This window comes from Garra rufa, chromosome 20, assembly GCF_049309525.1.
Source record: "Garra rufa chromosome 20, GarRuf1.0, whole genome shotgun sequence".
NCBI classification, from domain to species: domain Eukaryota; kingdom Metazoa; phylum Chordata; class Actinopteri; order Cypriniformes; family Cyprinidae; genus Garra; species Garra rufa.
In genome coordinates, this window is record NC_133380.1 from 36,767,190 (window position 1) to 36,777,359 (window position 10,170).

Sequence of the window (10,170 nt, forward strand, 5' to 3'; positions counted from 1 at the left end):
TAACCTAAACTTGCCGTGGTGATGACGTCAATAACCCGCGCCATGTAGGCACTTTTCACAAAACCTTTTGGCACGCCCCTATTTTTCGGCGAGACCAATGAGAAACCTTTAGGCACACCCTCACCTTTCGGCACGCCCGTTGCTCCAGGCTGCAGTTATCCCTACTTGGATCTGACAGAGCTTCTGCTATGTTTTAAATAAACACCAGATGGCGCTGTTCTCGAATATCGAATCTTTCAATCCAGTGTTGCCAACTTGGCGACTTTGTCGCTATATTAAGCGACTTTTCAGACCCCCTTAGCGGCTTTTTTTTTTTTTTCAAAAAAGCGCCTAGCGACAAATCTAGCGACTTCTTGGAAAAACCTTATAGAGTCTGGGAACGTGACGTCAGCAACACAATGCATGTTGGGAATTTAGGTAACGGAGCTGCGGTGAACACTGTGTTTGATTGTGATCGTGAAGTTTTAGTCTACTTTATTCTGCATAAATAATCATTTTTGGCGAACTATTGTTATGTTGTTAATTGCCACAGTCTCACCGATTACCAGCATGTACGCCGACTGTCAAATGTTTGATTTTCCAGCTTTCCAGCTTGGACAATCACCTTGGATCCCAAGTGTCCGAGTTAACAAAACGGCGTTGCATGGCGTGGATACAAGCAGTTAGATGGAAAAGCATTAGTTGACTAATATGTGCCCCAGCGTTGTTATGAAACCATGAATTAAGAAATGAATGCTGTCAGGTCAGTTGCTCTCAAGGAATGTCATCCAACATAAACTTTTCTGTGTAAATATGTTCATGTATTGCGTGTATTTATATGTATATACACATGTACATTTATAAAATTTAAATTATTTATATATACACTAGTTAACATTTGAAGTGGATCGAAAGCTTTCATCAAAGTTGTCATAATAAAATCATGTCTTAGGACTTTAACTTTAGTTTTCTGTAAAGCTGCTTTTAGTATTGTGAAAGCTCTATACAAATAAACTTGAATTGAATGTATTTAAACTTTTTTTTATGAAGGTCAAATGCTAACCTTTCTTATATTTGGTGTAATTTTATTTCTTAATATAAAATGCCAGACTGAATAGACAAACTTATTCTGGTTTGTTGTTCCTCAGCACATTTTCAACCTGTTTAATTAATCGTAATGCAGAGTTCAGCAGAACAGGGCATGTGATGAGGGTGATGGAGCAGCAGCAGAGGAGTTTGAACAGGACGGAGGAGACGAGAAAAGTGGACAGGAGAGAGAAGAGAATGTTGAACAGGAAAAAGAAGCGCCAGACATTGGACAGGAGAGAGGAGCAGGAGAAGGGAGCAGTGTAGGAAGAGTTAGGGAGGACTTGCCAGACTGCTGGAACACCAATCAATGTGAGTACTTCACCAAGACATATCCATTTCTCACAATGAAAAATACAAAGCTGGGATGTAAAACATATTATGAAGCAGGGTCACTTGGGGCAATGAGAATTGGGAAACACAGGTACATATTTTCTACTGAATGGCAAAACTGTAAGATAGGCCCAAATGGTGACACAAGTGAAAAAAAAAAATTATTAACACAGTTTGTCACACAGTCACACAGAAGACATTTGGAAAAAACAAGGCGAGAAAGCTCTAGAATCAAGCTTTCTGAAAACACAAAGTGAGATTTTAGCTTCAACCTACAATGTATTTCGAACAGCATATTATGTTGCAAAAAATAACCGGCCTTACTCGGATTATCCAGGATTACTAGACCTTCAGAAAGTAAATGGTGTCAATGTTGGCCGGGTTCTTCACTCAAATGTCACATTTACAGACCTTGTGCATTTTATAGTCAAAGAGATGAAGCAAGCATTATTGGCAAGCATCAGAGCGACTCGACTGTAATTGTGGATGAAAGCACTTCGGTAAGCAAGAAGTCTTGCTTAATTGTGTACCTCAGAACATCAGTTAATAGCTCAGAACCACTGACCTTCTTCTTAGATCTTATTGAGCTAGAGAGTACAACTGCAGATGGAATCAGTAGTATGCTAATCAACTGCCTGCAGAAACATGGTCTTGATGATGCTTTTCTTAAAGAATGCCTGCTGGGATTCTGCTCAGATGGAGCTGTAATGGTAGGGAAAAAAATGGAGTGTACTCAAAACTGAAAAGTATGTTTGTCTAGACATTGTCTAAACCATAGACTGGAGTTGTCTGTATCAGATGCACTAAAACAATGTACAGAGGCCAACCATTTCACAGCTTTCCTTGACAAGTTATACTGTTTGTATAACCAGTCACCAAAAAACTTAAGAGAGCTTGATGCTGTAGTCTCTGAATTAGGTGTATGCTTGAGAAGAATCGGTAGAGTTCTAGGGATAAGGTGGGTGGCCTCATCTTTCAGAACAGTAAAAGCTGTCTGGACAATGTATGCTGCACTATACAATCACCTCACAGCTGCAAGTCGAAATATGAGTCGAAATTCAAGTGAAAGGTGCATGTATGATGGGCTAGCAGCAAAGTTGAGTTCAACTGCTTTTGTGCAGAACCTTGGTCTAATGATGGATGCTCTTGAAGAGCTTAAAGACCTCTCTGAGGCTCTGCAGGCCAGAGACATTACACTCTCTGAATCAGTGAATATGATTCAGGCTACGTTTACATTAATCCGGATACGTTTGAAAACGGAGTTTTCATTTTAAAACGCTCTCCGTCCACACTAGCGTTTTCCAAAAGTTTCTCATCCACACTGAATTATACAGATGTAATAAGTTTTCACACAATTCTTCTGGCGGGATAATTTACGGAAATATCTCATCATCCACTGACACATCTATATCGCGCTCATTCATATTTTATCTGAAAAGCAGTTGTCGTCATGTTTTGCAGGACAGCAACTGTGAGTAAATTTTCTGTCATCATTTTAGGACTGTAATTTGAAGAGTGTACAAGGTAAATCTCTTTAGCAGCAGTGTGACAGTGAATAGCACAGACACAATTACTGGTGTAAACATAGACATCTATTGATACAAAATGCGTCACATGACTATAAATATGCGTCATCGTTTTCAAAAGCTCCGTTTTCACAGTCCACACTACAACGTGAAAACGGCGTTTTAAAATTTATCCACTTTGACCGGAGTTTTTAGAAATAATCGCTTTCTGTGATAAAAACGGGGTTTTCGTGTAAATGAGAGGCCAAACCGCAGGGAAATATCTGCGTCTTCCATTCGTGTAAACGGGGCCTAAGAGGCAGGTAGATGTTTTTAATGCCATGAGCAGGAACCCAGACAATAGTTCATTCTACAAAACTGCATGTGTTGCTGTGCAGCAGGGTGCTTTTAATGGCATAACACTACAAAGTGACAGCAGGCAAAAAGTAGTAGATCCCACAATGTTCTATGAAGCACTATGCCAAAGCATGCAAACAAGGATGGTCACAAATGAAGAGGAATCCCTCTTTCATAAAATCAGTGTGTTGGATAAAAACACATGGCCAAGCCCTCTACCTTTAATGTATGGGGAAAATGAAGTGAGAGAACGGTGTGATCTTTTGAAAATAGGATTCTCTGGTGTTAGGCAAGGTTACAGGGATTATAAGGAGAATGCCAGTGCATCAGTGCACAAGCCCCTCCTGAATCTGAAAAACGCAGTCGAAACAATTGTTGTGAGCAGTGCAGAATGTGAGAGAGGTTTTTCAGAAATGAATTCAATTGTCACACCATTACGTTCAAAACTGAAAATGAAAATGTCTCTGCTCAAATGTTCATTAAAATGGTTGGACCTCCTCTTACCTCTTGGGACCCCACAAAATATGTCCGGAAGTGGGTAGCTAGCAGAAGGTCCCAGAGCATTTAGCTTGTAGACAGAGATGTAACAACATACAGGCTCCTTTTAACCTTCCTAATAAAAAGACTGTTCTACTCTTAAAATGTTATATTTATATTCTCACCTTTAATGGTAATATCACTCCTTTGATACCGACACAAAGGAGACAACACAGGCCCTACAAAAAGATTTTATTTTCATCAGATGTAGCTTTGCAGACTGCCACCATCTAGAATGATTTTGATCAACAGTTTAGTGTTAATAACAGAGGGCTTTCTTAACATGTTATATTTTACAGCTTATCAATTGATAAGATTTGCATACACATGTGCTAAAATCCTATGACATACAGCCCCCTCACATAATAAATTCCAATTTAACCCCTGAATATAAACTGGAGCTCATATTATGACAAAACTTTTTGAATTTGAATTGTACAAATTTGAATTATTGACAAGTGTCATTTCACAAAACTGAATATTATATGGTATTTAACATAGTTCTGAATTCGATTTTTTAAAACTTGAATATTGAACATTTGAAATTGAACACAACTGAATTTTCAAATCGCAGATTTTCAAATAGACATGTATTTTCAAACAGCAGATTTTTGTTCCGATTTCTAAGACTTCAAATATTCAGTTTTTAAAAATACAACTTCAAGTTTTCAAGATGAAAAAAAATTCGGAACATCAAATTCAGTGTTCAAAATTCAAAGCGCAGAAATTCAGATCGTACAGAAAGTAGGTCAGAGGTTATGCACAGGGAAGAGTAGATGATCTACGAAAAGTCGAATGAAGCATTTACTGTGACCGAGAGGGGGCATGTTTGGTTCACTTAGGCTAGTTCACAACATATTAACTCGTGGGTACGTGATAATACGCCGTGGCCACAAGTTATTATTTCGTGGGAACATCATATTAACTCGTGGGAGTATGCATGTCATGGCAACAAGATCTTTTTGTAAAGATAATGACATGCCGGAATCGCCGCGCGGCTGCTGCCTTCTCTTGTAGTGGAAGCGTTTTGTGCAGTTGAGGCGGTGTTCGCGACGCAGTCACAGTGCGGACGCTGCCGCTCACAAAAAGATTTTAAAAAAATTATCTTTGGCTGCGCCTGCTGCGAAGCGCCGTGTTCGTGGAAGCGGCAGGATTTTGGGTGCAGGAGCAAAACTTGCACTTCGCCTCCGCGCCGCTCCCATTGAAAATAGACACTCGCGACTGCCGCGTCCCGTGTGAAAAGGCCTGAAGTGATTTGTGCTGTTTTGGGAAAGACATTGCTATAGTTGCAAACAACAAGATCACATTTGATTTCATTAAAAACACAACAGAAATGTACTATATGTGTTCTTCTATTTATAATTCATAGTCCCATGAATAGTCTTAATGTCAGGCACATCTCTGTATTTTTTTTTTTTTTGATTGATCATACTAGGAGAATTCCATTACATGATCTTCGTTTTCAACACTACCGACAAATGTTCTATTTGTTGTTAAAAATCTGGTTAAAGGACATAACATATTTTTTATCTCTGGCGGCGCCTGACGCAAAGAGACGGACGTAAGTGGCAGTATTTTGGCTGCAGGAGCACCGCTTGCCTGTTAACGGATCGGTTCTTTATATTTCATATTTGTATATTATTATTATTAAACAGTAGGCTAATACAATAGGCCTAATTTTATAATAATTATATTAACTGGTTAGGGCTATATTTATAGGCTATATTTATTGTGTTATATGCTTATTTCCCTTTCAGTTCGTGTAGTGCTTTAATTAACTCTGTATAATTATGCTAGTATTATTAATATGCTAAAATATTTTGCAAATACTGTAAACGCCTGACAATTATGCCAATTAAGTTTTTACTTTATTAATGTATTTACCCCAGTTTGTGACGATAAATGAGCATGTTGTGTTCATTGTGTTTCAAATGAAACTGTGTGAATGAATTATTCCTTAACTATAAAAATGTAATAGTTTATCAATAAGCCGAAATTAAATATGTTATATTCACCCTTTAATCTGCACTTCCAGTAAAAATTCCTCGTCGTCAAAACTTTCAGAACCTGAAGTCAAGAGATCTCAAGTATGATGCAAAGCTATAGACAACTAACACAAGCTTTTATAGCCCGCATACTAATAACAGCCTAGATATGTATGTAGTCTAATTTGTTGGGGAGTCGCTCTCCAAACATCGGGTATTAAAATTGCCTTTGAATACGCGTGCGCGTTTTGCATTCAGTTTCGTTTTACGCAAAGCCGTGTAACTATGTATACACTGCCATCTTGTGGCCACGACATATTATCACGTACCCACGAGTTAATATGATGTTCCCACGAAATAATAACTTGTGGCCACGGCGTATTATCACGCTCCCACGAGTTAATATGATGTTCCCACAAAATAATAACTTGTGGCCACGGCGTATTATCACGTACCCACGAGTTAATATGTTGTGACCACGGCAAAACTAGCCTAAGTGAACCAAACATGCCCCCTCTCGGTCACAGTAAATGCTTCGTTCGACTTTTCGTAGATCATCTACTCTTCCCTGTGCATAACCTCTGACCTACTTTCTGTACGATCTGAATTTCTGCGCTTTGAATTTTGAACACTGAATTTGATGTTCCGAATTTTTTTTCATCTTGAAAACTTGAAGTTGTATTTTTAAAAACTGAATATTTGAAGTCTTAGAAATCGGAACAAAAATCTGCTGTTTGAAAATACATGTCTATTTAAAAATCTGCGATTTGAAAATTCAGTTGTGTTCAATTTCAAATGTTCAGTATTCAAGTTTTAAAAAATCGAATTCAGAACTATGTTAAATACCATATAATATTCAGTTTTGTGAAATGACACTTGTCAATAATTCAAATTTGTACAATTCAAATTCAAAAAGTTTTGTCATAATATGAGCTCCATATGATGACTGATGATCTGAAGATAAGTTTATTATTTTAAAGAACAGCTGAAGATTAGTTCATAAAGGCCTGGGGCCTCATTTATAAAGACTTGCGTAGAAACCATCCTTGATTTTATCTAAGAACTTTTCTGATTTGATCGTAAGAGCGATTCAGAGAAAACGAACGTACCACGAAATCCATGCATACGCCAGTCATTCGGTTATAAATCACAAATGATCGTGGAATTGTGTGCAGCTGAATGTTCCGCCGTCGAAACGCCCCTGCTTAATTAATTAACATATAAAATGAGCTCATTCCTAAAGCAAAAACTCTGTGACAATGGCAAGGAAAAAGGAGCGCAAGAAATCAAATTATAGTGAGGCTGATCTATCTGCAATACCAGGCATTACCACAAGGAAACGGTCGAAGGCCAAGCTGGAATCTGACGTGGAGATAAGTACTTTTCCACGTCAAAGACGTTTTTTTTTATAAATCTGTACTTTGAAGTGGATTTGATCGTACGAACACTCTAAGATCAAATCAGTGCGTAATAAAGTTTTATAAATGAGGCCCCTGGTTTCACAGACAGGGCTTAGACTAAGCCAGGATTAGGCCTTCGTTCAATAATGACATTTAAGTCATTTTTATAAAAGTGCTTAGAAAAAAAAAACATTACTGGTGTGCATCTTGAGACAAAACAAAGGCACTGATATATTTTAAGATCAGTTAGTTCAAGTTTCTTTCAGTTGAAACAGCTCAGATTTACATGTTAGTCTGGGACTAGGCTTAAACCTTGTCTATGAAACCGGGGGAAAGAAAATATATAGTTGTTTAAATAAAATATATTATTTAAATTGTAACTGCCTTGATTTAATATTTTGGAATAATTGTACAATGCTTAAAAACAATAAACTGATGAGATTTCTAATTGGTTTTATTAAATAGAACAATAAGTACATTGTTAATGTAAAAAATAATAGTGTAAGTAATGTTAAACCATGAATTTACATGTAATTATTATTAATATTTTTTTACACAGAGAAAAAACAAACAAACAAACAGCACAAGGAAAAAGTACAGAAGTTTTTACTTTTAAGTAAAACTCAAACATTTTAAGCACCCATGCAAATTAAACATCCATGTGTGCAAGTGTGTCATAAAGCGTGCAATAAATGTCTAAATTAAATTATTTATTTTTGTTATTTTGAAAAGTAAAACACTTAGTTTTTTTTTTAGGAAACTATTTGCTTAGTTTCCTAACTAATATAGCTTCTTTATTCTACTTCTGAATCTGAGAGACAGAGAGACTTGGTGTTTTGTTTTCTTATTCTAGAGGGCGCAGTGAGCACTAGATTCAGTATCAGTGCTGATACTCGCAGTTCTCGTCGGGTGCAGTGGCGCGCGCCTGTAATCCAAGCTACTGGGAGGCTGAGGCTGGCGGATCGCTTGAGCTCAGGAGTTCTGGGCTGCAGTGGACTATGTCGATCGGGTGTCTGCACTAAGTTCGGTATCGATATGGTGCTCCTGGGGGAGCTCGGGACCACCAGGTCGTCTAAGGAGGGGTGAACCGGCCCAGGTCGGAGACGGAGCAGGTCAAAGCCCCCGTGTCGATCAGTAGTGGGATCGTGCCTGTGAATAGACACTGTAGTTCAGCCTGAGCGATACAGCGAGACTCAGACTTTTGTGTTTGTGCCCCTATGTGGACTAACAGTGAAAGAGAGATTTAGAGGTGAATTGCATGATTAAGAATTTAATTATAATGCAATAGTTTCATTTTTATTTGTCAACTCCACATAATGACATTGTCTCATTTTTAAATTTGTAACTTTTTTATAACTTGGTATCTTTCCAGTAGTGGCATTTGTGGCGTTGCAATTGTTCATTAACATAAGGGACACGTCGTGGCAAATGATTGGAATTGCCCATCTCTGGAAGATGTGATAGGCTATATTCAGTGTCTGCATTCAATGACCAGATGGAGGCGCTGTTTGACACTTTAAATAATAGAAGCTTAACATTTTAAAGGGGTCATCCAATGCCCATTTTCCACAAGTTAATATGATGCTTTAGGTTCCTAATGAAAAGTTTGTAATATACTTTGATTAAAAATCCTCTATGGTAGTGTAAAAAACACTCATTTTACCTGGTAAAAATGCCTATGTTCTCAGCAAGCGATATCAGTACCTGGCCCTTTAAATGATATGAACCTCTGCTCACCCCGCCCCTCAGTTGTGTGGGGCGTGTCATTACCAGAGCCATATAAAAAGAGAGTTGCGACACGCTTTGATCTCGCCGCCGCACGGTCACGTGGTTCATGGAGCTCTCAATAGTTCCAAACAGCTCCGCGCTGTCAATGTGTTTGAATGGAGTTAAATAGGATAGACAGCAGTTTTACTATATTTGCAGCAATTTCGAGTAATTATTAACACATAATGTGCATTGATTGTGTATTGATAACTTCTCTGAATACGCTTTACAATCGCATTTTATTCTGGGGAGTGATAAAGAGACATAATTAATATGTTCTCATACTCTTTGGCAGTCAAATGTGACCAAACACCTTAAGTATAACTTTTATTCAATTAAATAACTGTAAATATATATAGTTAAGTTCTATTTAGTAAATATTTTGAGGAGGTTTTTTTGTACTTAATATGTGCAATAATGATCCTGACCATTTAAAAGATAACATTTTCTAATATAGTATTTATATTACAGTTAGTGTAATATTTAAGGTTAAATACATCTGCATGTGTATTTGGACATGATCAAACACTCATTTTTTATGTTTCGATTTAACGATTTAATGTTAAATTAAAAAAAGTAATTTACTCTTGTTTCATGATATTCAAATATACAACATAAGTGAATATTATAAAAGGCAAGCAAAAATGGCATTTAACATAATAGAAAATATGAAAATAATGTTTAAAAAAACACACGGCAACGAATTGCATTCAGCATACATTTTTATCGTGTTTCTTGAATGCAGTCTTTACTGAAACTCATTCAACCTCCTACAGTGAGAGAAAGATTGCAGAAAGACTAAAAACATAAAAATATGACAACTATTATCTGGTTATGGTCGCTATTACGGTGTTTCTCGCGTTATCCAGCTGCATTTACAGTTTAACTGTTTATTTTTTAACGATAAACATTAACTATAACACGCTTCATAAAACACCACTATTGGCCAGTTTTTCGAGAGGTCAACTGATGCGTTAAAATGTAAAGAAATGCAGTAATTTCTTCAATATACTTGCGACTGTGCTTGAGAAGCGCTGAAATGAATGGGCTTCAATGGAGGAGCTATTGGTTGTTTGGAACTATTGACCGCTCCATGACATGCTTTACTTCCGCATTCCTCAGTTCCTATGGAAGCCTATGGGAGTGTCGCAACTCTCTTTTTATATGGCTCTGGTCATTACATAGCACACGGGGTGTTGCCTAGACAACAGTTGGGGTTTC